Source organism: Misgurnus anguillicaudatus, chromosome 25 (assembly GCF_027580225.2).
Source record: "Misgurnus anguillicaudatus chromosome 25, ASM2758022v2, whole genome shotgun sequence".
NCBI lineage: Eukaryota > Metazoa > Chordata > Actinopteri > Cypriniformes > Cobitidae > Misgurnus > Misgurnus anguillicaudatus.
The window spans coordinates 5421571-5436628 of record NC_073361.2 but is presented as its reverse complement, the minus strand read 5'-3'; positions in this window follow the sequence as shown (position 1 = coordinate 5436628).

Below are 15058 nucleotides of genomic sequence, written 5' to 3'. Positions count from 1 at the left end.
AGAGTTGTATTCCAGTGGGTGGAGGAGGGCTATTATACACAATTTTTTTCTTTCAGGTATGAACTTATTTGTTTGTTTATTATACTTTGTTTCTTGCATAATTATTTTAAATATTTGTATATGTTTTTATTGAAAGTAACATTTATTGATAAAAAGCTATACAATGAACATTTTTCCCCTACAGATTTATTGTCAGCATTTTAATTCAGAGTTGTATTCCAGTGGGTGGAGGAGGGCCATTATACACATTTTTTTCTTTCAGGTAATAACTTGTTTGTTTGTTTAATATACTTTGTTTCTTGTGTAATTATTTTAAATATTTGTATATGTTTTTATTGAAACATTTAATGATGAAAAGCTAAACAATGAACTTTTTTCCCCTACAGATTTATTGTCAGCATTTAAATTCAGAGGTGGATTCCAGTGGGTGGAGGAGGGCCATTATACAAATTTTTTCTCTTTCAGGTAAATAACTTGTTTGTTTGTTTATTATACTTTGTTTCTTGCGTAATTATTATAAATATTTCTATATGTTTTTATTGAAAGAAACATTTATTGATAAAAAGCTATACAATGAACTTTTTTCCCCTACAGATTTATTGTCAGCATTTTAATTCAGAGGTGGATTCCAGTGGGTGGTGGAGGGCCATTATACACATTTTTCTCTTTCAGGTAATAACTTGTTTGTTTGTTTGTTATACTTTGTTTCTTGGTAATTATTTTAAATATTTGTATATGTTTTTATTGAAACATTTAGGGGCGGTTTCCCGGACCAGGATTAGCTTAATCCAGGACTAGGCCTTAGTTTAATTAGGAAATATAACTAGTTTTAATAAACATGCCTTACTAAAAACATTACCAGTGTGCATTTTGAGGTAAAACAAAGGGCACTGATGTATTTTAAGATATGTCAGTAAAAGATGTTTTCAGTTTGGAGAGCGCTTAAAAGTGTTTAAGTCTAGACCTATTCTAATCCCTGTCCGGGAAACCACCCCTTAATGATAAAAAGCTAAACAATGAACGTTTTTCCCCTACAGATTTATTGTCAGCATTTTAATTCAGAGTTGGATTCCAGTGGGTGGAGGAGGGCCATTATACACATTTTTTCTCTTTCAGGTAAATAACTTGTTTGTTTGTTTATTATACTTTGTTTCTTGCGTAATTATTTTTAATATTTGTATATGTTTTTATTGAAACATTTAATGATAAAAAGCTAAACAATGAACGTTTTTCCCCTACAGATTTGTTGTCAGCATTTTAATTCAGAGTTGGATTCCAGTGGGTGGAGGAGGGCCATAATACACATTTTTTTTCTTTCAGGTAATAACTTGTTTGCAGGGAGCTACACTGCGACCAAAATGGTCGCATATGCGACCTTTTGAACTGCCGTTGCGACCCTAATTTTTAATGGGTCGCAAATGTGCTACCTAATGTTTTAGACAATATGCTATGATTTACTGTGAGCATTTATTAAAACATAAATGTGGATTTTAAGAATACGTTTTATAACGTGCTGAGCCATCAACACGTTGGCTTCATTTTGCGTGAAAGCACGTCGTGTCTCTCCCCATCAGTGTGCGTTTGCGTGCTCAGCTGTTTCTCAATGAATTGGGTGCGACGCGACGCAAGCGCAGTGTCTTCCATGTTTCTGAACTTGAGCAGAGGTCTTTCTTCACTGAGGACGCGGGACCCGTATGGTTCCGGGTTTATATTTTAAATGGTCTGTCGGGTCCGGTTAGGTCCTAGTTTAATTACTTTGGGTCCCAAGTCTGATTAATATTGAGTTTATAACCCGAGTCGATCGGAAAACGGCCATGAGCGCTACCGCACTAAAGCTCGAGTGCAGTTTAGCGTGCCTTCGGTTTCTATGGCGATGGTTCTTGTTACGACCACGCGCTGCGTTTTCTTTCTCACATGTTTTTAATAATCTTATTATTAATAAACCATATATTTTCTAAAACCATATCCATATTAAGTTTGCACAGATTGTAGCAAAAAAGCAATGCTAATGTCAAGCCAATTGCACTGAATGAGCAAAGCAATGTAAAGTTTGTCACCGGGACAGCAAGTAGATTTGAAAATAAAATAAGTGGAATAATATTATTGAAATAATAAGTGAATTAAGCTTTTTAAATCGGCAAGAGAGAAATAGAAAGATAGAGCAGAAGCAGTAAAAGTGCCTATTTAATAGAAATTATTACCATTATAACATCAGTCATAACATCAGTCACATTTATAATCTATAGACCTGCACTGTCTATTAATATACTATACATAGTATTGTATATAATTGAGTTTGATAAAAGGGGTCTAATTGCTTCATATATCAGTGCAAAAACAGTAAGTGTTTTTGTGGTGCTTTGACAAACAGTGTCAGCTTTGTTAATGGCAAAGAAAGTTTGGAGTGTTTAGATTAATGAAATATAATGTGAAATTAATATTAATTTTCAATAAATCAAAGTATTGTGTTGTGTCACACATTATTAGTTCTTCGTCATATGTATAGTATACCATATTTGTCAGTGGGTAATGATTGCCCTTTTTACTGATTACCACCACCAAGTAAATTTCAGATCTGTGGGAAACACTGACTGCAACGTTTAAGAAAACAAGGCGGCATGTGGTTTAAAAGATGGCAAGTAAAATAAAAAGCATATCTGTATGCAATACAGTTTCATTATTGTTCATTATTAACCAGAGCGCCTTAATATAACTTGAAAAAAATATGTGCAACCAAATCATATTTTGCGCCAGTAACTGAAAAAGTTGGTAGCGCAAGTGCCACCAGTGGAAAAGGTTAGTGTAGTTCCCTGGTTTGTTTGTTTATTATACTTTGTTTCTTGCGTAATTATTATAATTATTTGTATGTTTTTTTTTGAAAGTAACATTTAATGAAAAAAAGCTAAACAATGAACGTTTTTCCCCTACAGATTTATTGTCAGCATTTTAATTATGTTGGCTTGAGAAAGCCAACATACTGTTGTTGCACTTAAACTTATTATTATTATGTTGGCTTGAGAAAGCCAACATACTGTTGTTGCACTTAAACTTATTATGTTGGCTTTGACAAAGCCAACATACTGATATTGTATTTAAACTTATTATTATTAGTGGTGCTTGCATTTATGCAAGGCATCACTATTATTATCTCTCATACTTATTATTATTATAATTATTATTATTCTTCTTTTTCTGGACACTTTTTTCGGCGCGTAACTCGTCCCGCACGCTTTGTCGTAGACCCATGAAATAGGGCTCAAATCGACCGGCTTATTGAGGAGAGGTGTGCTATGACTTTTATAAGCGATCGGGTGCAGGATTTCCGAAAGGGGGGCGAAAAACCACCCGAAAAATCCCATTGACTTAACATTGCGCCCAACTTTGACGAGTCATAGCTCCGCTCGAGAATTTTGTAGAAACATGTGGGTTACAACATTTGAAGAGGGTGTTAGGCTCTGTAAGAACATGGATCACAATGGGGTGTAAGTTGTACCCCTGGGGTGTAAGAGGTGCCCAAAAGTGCCCCATTGACTTATAATGGGGCAGGAAACACGCCCATATAAGGAAATAAAACCGTTCCAGATGGGATATCTTTGCTTTACAGTGTCGTAGAGATAAGTGGGTGGGCTCATTTTACTCGGGCATCCAATCAGTCTCTCAGACTCATCCCAGAGCTATTAAGCCACGCCCCTAGCAACAATTTTTGGCACCCTAGCAACATCTCCCATAGACTGCCATTATAAAATGCCAGGATGGATATCTTTGCAGCACAGTGTCATAGAGACTTGGGGGTGGGCTCATTTTACCCAGACATCCAATCAGTCTCTCAGGATCCTTATTGAGGTATTAAGCCACGCCCCTAGCAACCACTTTTGAGCACCCTAGCAACATAACATTTAAACAGTTATATCTCGACATCAGAACATCGTAGAGACACGGGGGTTGGACCGTTTTACTTGTGACTCGGAGTGTAATAACTGGCCACATCATTGGCCACTCCCAAGCCACGCCCCTAGCAACCAAATATGAGCACCCTAGCAACCGAATAAACAAAGCCTTATATCTCTGGATCCGAACATCATAGAGACATGGGGGTTGGGTCTTTGGGTCATGTTAGCTTCATGCTAGCTTAATGCTAAGTCATACTAGCTTCATGCTAGTTTCATGCTAGCTTAATGCTAATTTCATAATAAATCTTGCTAACTTCACATTAAATCATGCTAGCTTCATGCTAACTTCATGTTAACTTCTTGCTAATCATGCTAACATCATGCTAGCTTCATGCTAATCATGCTAACATCATGCTATCTTTATGCTAATCATTCTAACATCATGCTAACTTCATGCTAATCATGCTAACATCATGCTAATCATGCTAGCCTCATGCTAATCATGTTAGCTTCATGCTAGCTTTATGCTAATCATGCTAACTTCATGTTAGCTTCATGCTAGCTTCATGCTAATCATGCTAGCTTCATGCTAACATCATGCTAACATCATGCTAACATCATGCTAACATCATGCTAACATCATGCTAGCTTCATGCTAATCATGCTAGCTTCATGCTAATCATGCTAGCTTCATGCTAATCATGCTAGCTTCATGCTAGCTTCATGCTAATCATGCTAGCTTCATGCTAGCTTCATGCTAATCATGCTAGCTTCATGCTAACATCATGCTAACATCATGCTAGCTTCATGCTAATCATGCTAGCTTCATGCTAATCATGCTAGCTTCATGCTAGCTTCATGCTAATCATGTTAGCTTCATGCTAGCTTCATGCTAATCATGCTAGCTTCATGCTAGCTTCATGCTAGCTTCATGCTAATCATGCTAGCTTCATGCTAACACAATGCTAACACAATGCTAATCATGCTAACATCATGCTAATCATGCTAATCATGCTAGCTTCATGCTAATCATGCTAGCTTCATGCTAATCATGTTAGCTTCATGCTAGCTTCATGCTAATCATGCTAGCTTAATGCTAGCTTCATGCTAACTTCATGCTAATCATGTTAGCTTCATGCTAGCTTCATGCTAGCTTCATGCTAATCATGTTAGCTTCATGCTAGCTTCATGCTAATCATGCTAGCTTCATGCTAATCATGTTAGCTTCATGCTAGCTTCATGCTAACTTCATGCTAATCATGCTAACATCATGCTAATCATGCTAGCTTCATGCTTATCATGCTAGCTTCATGCTAATCATGTTAGCTTCATGCTAGCTTCATGCTAACTTCATGCTAATCATGTTAGCTTCATGCTAGCTTCATGCTAGCTTCATGCTAATCATGTTAGCTTCATGCTAGCTTCATGCTAATCATGCTAGCTTCATGCTAATCATGTTAGCTTCATGCTAGCTTCATGCTAACTTCATGCTAATCATGCTAACATCATGCTAATCATGCTAGCTTCATGCTTATCATGCTAGCTTCATGCTAATCATGTTAGCTTCATGCTAGCTTCATGCTAACTTCATGCTAGCTTCATGCTAACTTCATGCTAGCTTCATGCTAACTTCATGCTAACTTCATGCTAACTTCATGCTAACTTCATGCTAACTTCATGCCAACTTCCTGATAATCATGCTAACATCATGCTAACTTCATGCTAATCATATTAACATCATGTTAGCTTCATGCTAATGATGTTCGCTTTATGCTAGCTTCATGCTAATCATGTTAACATCATACTACCTTCACGTTAATTATGCTAACATCATGCTAGCTTCATGGTAATCATACTACCTTCAATAAACAAAGCCTTATATCTCCACAACAGAACATCGTAGAGACACGGGGGTTGGACCGTTTGACTCGTGACTCTGAGTATAATCATACATTGCCCCCAGAATTTTGCCACGGCAAGCACCACTTCACATTTTCTTCAGGAAATGTACCTATCTAGTTATTATTATTATTCTTTTTCTTCTTCTGAGATAAAAATTTCTGCGGCTAACTCGTCCGACAGCTTTCAAGCTACATCAACGAAATTTTCCACGGACATTCTAACTGGTCTAAAGAAGTGTGCTTTATCTTTTTGACGGGATCCGACTGACAGAATTCCTAAAACGGGACATAAAACTTCCGAAAAGTCCCATTTACTTAACATTGCGACAAACTTTGACGGGTCATAGCTGCAAGCGAGAAATTTGTAGAAACTTGTGGGTTACCACATTTGAAGAGGCTGGCAGGCACTGTGAGAACATACCTCACATTGGGGTGTAAGTTTCACCCCTGGGGGGTAAGAGGCCCCCAAAATTCCCCATTGACTTATAACGGGGCAGGAAACATGCCCATATAAGGGAATAAAAACGTTCCAGATGGAATATCTTCGCTTTACAGTATCATAGAGACATGGGGGTGGGCTCCTTTTACTCAGGCATCCAATCAGTCTCTCTGGATCGTCCCATAGCTATTAAGCCACGCCCCTAGCAACCATTTGTGGGCACCCTAGCAACATCTCCCATAGACTGCCATTATAAAATGCCCAGATGGATATCTTTGCAGCAGTGTCATAGAGACATAGGGGTGGGCTCATTTTACTCAGGCATCCAATCAGTCTCTAATGATTCTTATTGAGGTATTAAGCCACACCCCTAGCAACCAAATATGAGCACCCTAGCAACATAATAAACAAAGCCTTATATCTCTGGATCCGAACATCATAGAGACATGGGGGTTGGGTCTTTTGGTCATGTTAGCTTTATGCTAGCTTCATGCTAAGTCATACTAGCTTCATGCTAGTTTCATGCTAGCTTTATGCTAATTTCATAATAAATCTTGCTAACTTCATGCTTATTCATGTAAGCATCATGCTAGCTTCATGCTAATTCATGTTAGCATCATGCTAGCTTCATGCTAATTCATGTTAGCATCATGTTAGCTTCATGCTAATTCATGTTAGCATCATGCTAGCTTCATGCTAATTCATATTAGCATCATGCTAGCTTCATGCTAATTAATGTTAACATCATGTTAACTTCATGCTAATTCATGTTAGCATCATGTTAGCTTCATGCTAATTCATGTTAGCATCATGCTAACTTCATGCTAATTCATGTTAGCATCATGCTAGCTTCATGCTAATTCATGTTAGCATCATTCTAGCTTCATGTTAATTCATGTTAGCATCATGTCAATTCATGTTAGCATCATGCTAGCTTCATGCTAACTTCATGCTAATTCATGTTAACATCATGCTAACTTCATGCTAATTCATGTTAGCATCATGCTAGCTTCATGCTAATTCATATTAACATCATGCTAGCTTCATGCTAATTCATATTAGCATCGTGCTAACTTCATGCTAACTTCATGCTAATTCATGTTAGCATCATGCTAACTTCATGCTAATTCATATTAGCATCATGCTAGCTTCATGCTAATTCATGTTAGCATCATGCTAGCTTCATGCTAACTTCATTCTAATTCATGTTAGCATCATGCTAGTTTCATGCTAATTCATGTTAGCATCATGCTAGCTTCATGCTAATTCATGTTAGCATCATGCTAGCTTCATGCTAATTCATGTTAGCATCATGCTAGCTTCATGCTAATTCATGTTAGCATCATGCTATCTTCATGCTAATTCATGTTAGCATCATGCTAGCTTCATGCTAAATCATGCTAGCATCATGCTAGCTTCATGCTAATTCATGTTAGCATCATGCTAGCTTCATGCTAATCATGCTAACTTGATGCTAGCTTCATGCTAATCATGTTAGCTTCATGCTAGCTTCAGGCTAATCATGCTAGCTTCATGCTAAATTAGGCTAGCTTCATACTTAAACATACTAACAGCCAGATAGCCTACTAAACTAAACTTCTGTCAAACCATTTTAAACGTTCAGGCCAGGCTTTGTCAAGCCAACATAAAGTTTGTCAACAAACTTTTCTATCTAGTTGCTATTAAACTTATATCTTATTATTATTCTACCCCAAATTTCTGACACTAACTCGTCCTAGAGCTTTCAAGCTACATGCACCAAATTTTCCACGGACCTTCAGACTGGTCTGACTTAGTGTGCTATATCTTTTCTAACTGATGGGACCTTCCGAATTCCTAAACGGGACGCTCAAACACCCCAAAATTTCCATTGACTTAACATTGAGACAAACTTTGACAGGTCATAGCTGCGAGTGAGAAACTTGTAGAAACTTGTGGCTTACCACATTTAAGGAGGCTGACAGGCTCTGTAAGAACATACCTCACAATCGGGTGTAAGCTGTACCCCTGGGGTGTAAGAGGCCCCCAAAATTTCCCATTGACTTATAATGGGGCAGGAAACATGCCCATAAAAGGGAATAAAAGCGTCCCAGATGGAATATCTTTACTTTAGGGTGTCGTAGAGACATGGGGGTGGGCTCATTTTACTCAGGCATCCAATAAGTCTCTTAGGATCACCCCAGAGCTATTAAGCCACGCCCCTAGCAACAATTTTGGGTACCCTAGCAACATCTCCCATAGACTACCATTATAAAAAGCCCATATGGATATCTTTGCACCAGAGTGTCATAGAGACACAGGGGTGGGCTCATTTTACTCAGGCATCCAATCAGTCTCTTAGGATTCTTATTGAGGTATTAAGCCACGCCCCTAGCAACCAAATATGAACACCCTAGCAACATAATAATCAAAGCCTTATATCTCTGGATCTGAACATCATAGAGACATGGGGGTTGGGTCTTTGGGTCATGTTAGTTTCATGCTAGCTCCATGCTAAGTCATACTAGCTTCATGCTAGTTTCAGGCTAGCTTTATGCTAATTTCATAATAAATCTTTCTAACTTCATGCTAAATCATGTTAGCTTCATGATAAATCATGCTAGCTTCATGCTAACTTTATGCTAATCATGCTAGCTTCATGCTAACTTTATGCTAATTATGCTAGCATCATGCTAGCTTCATGGTAAACATCTTAACATCATGCTACCTTCATGCTAATCATGCTAACATCATGTTAGCTTCATGCTAATTATGCTATCATCATGTTAACTTCATGCTAATCATGCTAGCATCATGCTAGCTTTATGCTAATCATGCTAGCATCATGCTAGCTTAATGCTAATCATGCTAGCTTCATGCCAATCATGCTAGCGTCATGCTAGCTTCATGTTAGTCATGGTAGCTTCATGCTAGCATGACTAGCTTCATGCTAGCTTCATGCTAGTCATGCTAGCTTCATGCTAGTCATGCTAGCTTCATGCTAGTCATGCTAACATCATGCTAACTTCATGCTTATCATGCTAGCTTCATGCTAATCATGCTAGCATCATGCTAGCTTCATGCTAATCATGCTAACATCATGTTAGCTTCATGCTAATCATGCTAACATCATGCTAGCTTCATGCTAACATCATGCTAGCTTCATGCTAATCATGCTAGCATCATGCTAGCTTATGTTAATCATGTTAGCTTCATGCTAACTTCATGGTAATCATGCTAGCATAATGCTAGCTTCATGCTAATCATGCTAACATCATGCTAACTTCATGCTAATCATGCTAGCTTCATGCTAATCATGTTAGCATCATGCTAGCTTCATGCTAATCATGCTAGCATCATACTAGCTTCATGCTAATCATGGTAGCATCATGCTAACTTCATGTTAATCATGTTAGCATCATGTTAGCTTCATGCCATTCATGTTAGCATCATGCTAGCTTTATGCTAATCATGCTAACATCATGCTAATCATGCTAGCATCGTGCTAGCTTCATGCTTATCATGCTAGCTTCATGCTAGCTTCATGCTAATCATGCTAGCTTCATGCTAATCATGCTAGCTTCATGCTAATCATGCTAACTTCATGCTAATCATGTTAGCATCATGCTAGCTTCATGCTAATCATGCTAACATCATGCTAACTTCATGCTAATCATGCTAGCTTCATGCTAATCATGCTAGCATCATGTTAATCATGCTAGCTTCATGCTAGCTTCATGCTAATCATGCTAGCTTCATGCTAATCATGCTTATCATGTTAGCTTCATGCTAGCTTCATGCTTATCATGTTAGCATCATGCTAAATCATGTTAAATCATGCTACCTTCATACTTAAACATACTAACAGCCAGATAGCCTACTAAACTAAACTTCTGTCAAACCATTTTAAACGTTCAGGCTACACTTTTTCAAGCCAACATAAAGTTTGTCTTCAAACTTTAATATCTAGTTATTATTATTCTTCTTCTGAGACTAAAATTTCTGCGGCTAACTCGTCCGACAGCTTTCAAGCTACATCCACGAAATTTTCCACGGACATTCTAACTGGTCTGAAGAAGTGTGCTATATCTTTTTGACGGGATCCGACTTACAGAATTCCTAAAACGGGACATAAAACTTCCGAAAAGTCCCATTTACTTAACATTGCGACAAACTTTGACGGGTCATAGCTGCGAGCGAGAAATTTGTAGAAACTTGTGGGTTACCACATTTGAAGAGGCTGGCAGGCACTGTGAGAACATACCTCACAATGGGGTGTAAGTTGTACCCCTGGGGTGTAAGAGGCCCCCAAAATTCCCCATTGACTTATAATGGGGCAGGAAACATGCCCATATAAGGGAATAAAAACGTTCCAGATGGAATATATTCGCTTTACAGTGTCATAGAGACATGGGGGTGGGCTCATTTTACTCAGGCATCCAATCAGTCTCTCAGGATCGTCCCATAGCTTTTAAGCCACGCCCATAGCAACCATTTTTGGGCACCCTAGCAACATCTTCCATAGACTGCCATTATAAAATACCCAGATGAATATCTTTGCAGCACAGTGTCACAGAGACATGGGGGTAGGCTCATTTTACTCAGGCATCCAATCAGTCTCTAAGGATTCTTATTGAGGTATTAAGCCACGCCCCTAGTAACCAAATATGAGCACCCTAGCAACATAATAAACAAAGCCTTATATCTCTGGATCCGAACATCATAGAGACATGGGGGTTGGGTCTTTTGGTCATGTTAGCCTTATGCTAGCTTCATGCTAAGTCATACTAGCTTCATGCTAGTTTCATGCTAGCTTTATGCTAATTTCATAATATATCTTGCTAACTTCATGCTAAATCATGTTAACATCATGCTAGCTTCATGCTAATTCATGTTAACATCATGCTAGCTTCATGTTAATTCATGTTAGCATTATGCTAACTTCATGCTAATTCATTTTAGCATCATGCTAGCTTCATGCTTATTCATATTAGCATCATGCTAGCTTCATGCTAATTCATGTTAACATCATGCTAGCTTCATGCTAATTCATGTTAGCATCATGCTAACTTCATGCTAATTCATTTAAGAATCATGCTAGCTTCATGCTTATTCATATTAGCATCATGTTAGCTTCATGCTAATTCATGTTAGCATCATGCTAATTCATGTTAGCATCATGCTAGCTTAATGCTAATTCATGTTAACATCATGCTAACTTCATGCTAATTCATGTTAGCATCATGCTAGCTTCATGCTAATTCATGTTAGCATCATGCTAGCTTCATGCTAATTCCTGTTAGCATCATGCTAGCTTCATGCTAATTCATGTTAGCATCATGCTAGCTTCATGCTAACTTCATGCTAATTCATGTTAGCATCATGCTAGCTTCATGCTAATTCATGTTAGCATAATGCTAGCTTCATGTTAATTCTTGTTAGCATCATGCTAGCTTCATGTTAGCATCATGCTAGCTTCATGTTAATTCATGTTAGCATCATGCTAGCTTCATGCTAATTCATGTTAGCATCATGCTAGATTCATGCTAATTCATGTTAGCATCATGCTATCTTCATGTTAATTCATGTTAGCATCATGCTAGCTTCATGCTAATTCATGTTAGCATCATGCTAACTTCATGCTAATTCTTGTTAGCATCATGCTAGCTTCATGCTAATCATGCTAACTTGATGCTAGCTTCATGCTATTCATGTTAGCTTCATGCTAATTCATGTTAGCATCATGCTAGCTTCATGCTATTTCATGTTAGCATCATGCTAGCTTCATGCTAATCATGCTAACTTGATGCTAACTTCATGCTAATCATGTTAGCTTCATGCTAGCTTCAGGCTAATCATGCTAGCTTCATGCTAAATCAGGCTAGCTTCATACTTAAACATACTAACAGCCAGATAGCCTACTAAACTAAACTTCTGTCAAACAGTTTTTAACGTTCAGGCCAGGCTTTGTCAAGCCAACATAAAGTTTGTCAACAAACTTTTCTATCTAGTTATTATTATTCCCTCTTCTTTTCTTCTGAGACTAAAATTTCTAACTCTAACTCCTCCTAGAGCTTTTAAGCTACAGCCACCAAACTTTGCACAGACCTTCAGTCTGATCTGAGGAGGTGTGCTATATCTTTTCTAAGCGATCGGACTTACGGTTCTCCTAAACCGTCCGATCAAACATCCCAAAAAAGTCCCATAGACTTACATTCATAGAATGTTTAGGCTGAGTGTTTATTTTCAAATTCTAACTGTCAACTCTCATTCATACAAATACATTACATCATCTCTCAACCTCTCTCAGTCTATCTCTGTCTCACAAAACTCACTCAATAGCACAGACAAACACAACTACACACACACACAGACACAGAACCACACACAACTACACACAGACACACAACTACACAGACACACAATTACACACACACAGACACACAACTACACACACAAATACAATATTACACTTACAAACACATTATTACACACACAAACATACTCACACAAACACACAAATAAATTCCCCAAATGCCCTAACTGCCCCATCTGCCCCAAATGCCCCATCTGCCCAATTCTGCCCCAAATGTCCCATCTGCCCAATTCTGCCCCAAATGTCCCATCTGCCCCGTCTGACACAACTGCCCAATTATGCCCCAATTGCCCTAAATGCCCCAACTACCCTAAATGCCCCAACTGCCCTAAATGCCCAAACTGCCCTAAATGCCCCAACTACCCCAAATGCCCCAACTACCCCAAATGCCTCATCTGCCCCCTTCTGCCCCAACTGCCCTAAATGCCCCAACTGCCCTAAATGCCCCAACTACCCAATTCTGCCCCAAATGCCGCAACTACCCCAAATGCCTCATCTGCCCCCTTCTGCCCTAAATGCCCCAACTGCCCTAAATGCCCCATCTGCCCTAAATGCCCCAACTGCCCTAAATGCCCCAACTACCCAATTCTGCCCCAAATGCCCCAACTACCCCAAATGCCTCATCTGCCCCCAACTGCCCTAAATGCCCCAACTGCCCTAAATGCCCCAACTACCCAATTCTGCCCCAAATGCCCCAACTACCCCAAATGCCCCAACTGCCCCAAATGCCTCATCTGCCCCAACTGCCCTAAATGCCCCATCTGCCCTAAATGCCCCAACTACCCAATTCTGCCCAAACTACCCTAAATGCCCCATTCTGCCCCGTCTGCCCAATTCTGCCCCAACTAACCCATCTGCCCCAACTAACTTAACTGCCCCAACTGCAGCTCCATCTATTACTCTCAGACTAGGATTTCTCAAGCCAACATAAAGTTTGTTCACAAACTTTAACCTCATCTAGTTATTATGTTGGCTTGAGAAAGCCAACATACTGTTGTTGCACTTAAACTTATTATGTTGGCTTGAGAAAGCCAACATACTGTTGTTGCACTTAAACTTATTATTATTATTATTATTATTATGTTGGCTTGAGAAAGCCAACATACTGTTGTTGCACTTAAACTTATTATTATTATTATTATTATGTTGGCTTGAGAAAGCCAACATACTGTTGTTGCACTTAAACTTATTATTATTATTATTATTATTATTCTTTTTCTTCTGACCTAAAAATTTCTAACTCTAACTCCTCCTAGAGCTTTCAAGCTACAGCCACCAAACTTTGCACAGACCTTCAGTCTGATCTGAGGAGGTGTGCTATATCTTTTCTAAGGGATCGGACTTACGGTTCTCCTAAACCGTCCGATCAAACGTCCCAAAAAAGTCCCATAGACTTACATTCATAGAATGTTTAGGCTGAGTGTTTATTTTCAAATTCTAACTGTCAACTCTCATTCATACAAATACATTACATCATCTCTCAACCTCTCTCAGTCTATCTCTGTCTCACAAAACTCACTCAATAGCACAGACAAACTCAACTACACACACACACAGACACACACACACAACCACACAGACACACAATCACACACAACTACACACAGACACACAACTACACACAGACACACACAATTACACACACAAACACAAAATTATATATAACATACTGTCACAAAAACACAGACATGCACACACAACCACACACAGACACACAACCACACACAAATACACATTGACACACAACTACACACAGACACACAATTACAGACACAAACACAAAATTATATATAACATACTGTCACAAAAACACAGACTCACACACGCACACACACACACACACACACAACCGCACACAACTACACACACACACACACACACACACACACACACACACACACACACACACACACACACATAAATGCCCCAAATGCCTCATCTGCCCCAACTGCCCCATTTTGTCCCAAATGCCTCATCTGCCCCATTCTGCCCCAACTGCCCTAAATGCCCCAACTACCCAATTCTGCCCCAAATGCCCCAACTACCCTAAATGCCCCGTCTGCCCCAAACACCCAATTCTGCCCCGACTGCCCTAAATGCCCCATCTGCCCCGTCTGCCCCAACTACCCCCTTCTGCCCCAAATGCCCCATTCTGCCCCAACTGCCCCATTCTGCCCCAACTGCCCTAAATGCCCCAACTGCCCTAAATGCCCCATCTGCCCTAAATGCCTTATCTGCCCCATTCTGCCCTAAATGCCCTAAATGCCCCAACTGCCCTAAATGCCTCAAATGCCCCAACTGCCTCATCTGCCCCATTCTGCCCCAACTGCCCTAAATGCCCCATCTGCCCTAAATGCCCCAACTGCCCTAAATGCCCCAACTGCCCTAAATGCCCCAACTACCCAATTCTGCCCCAAATGCCCCAACTACCCTAAATGCCCCGTCTGCCCCAAACACCCAATTCTGCCCCGAC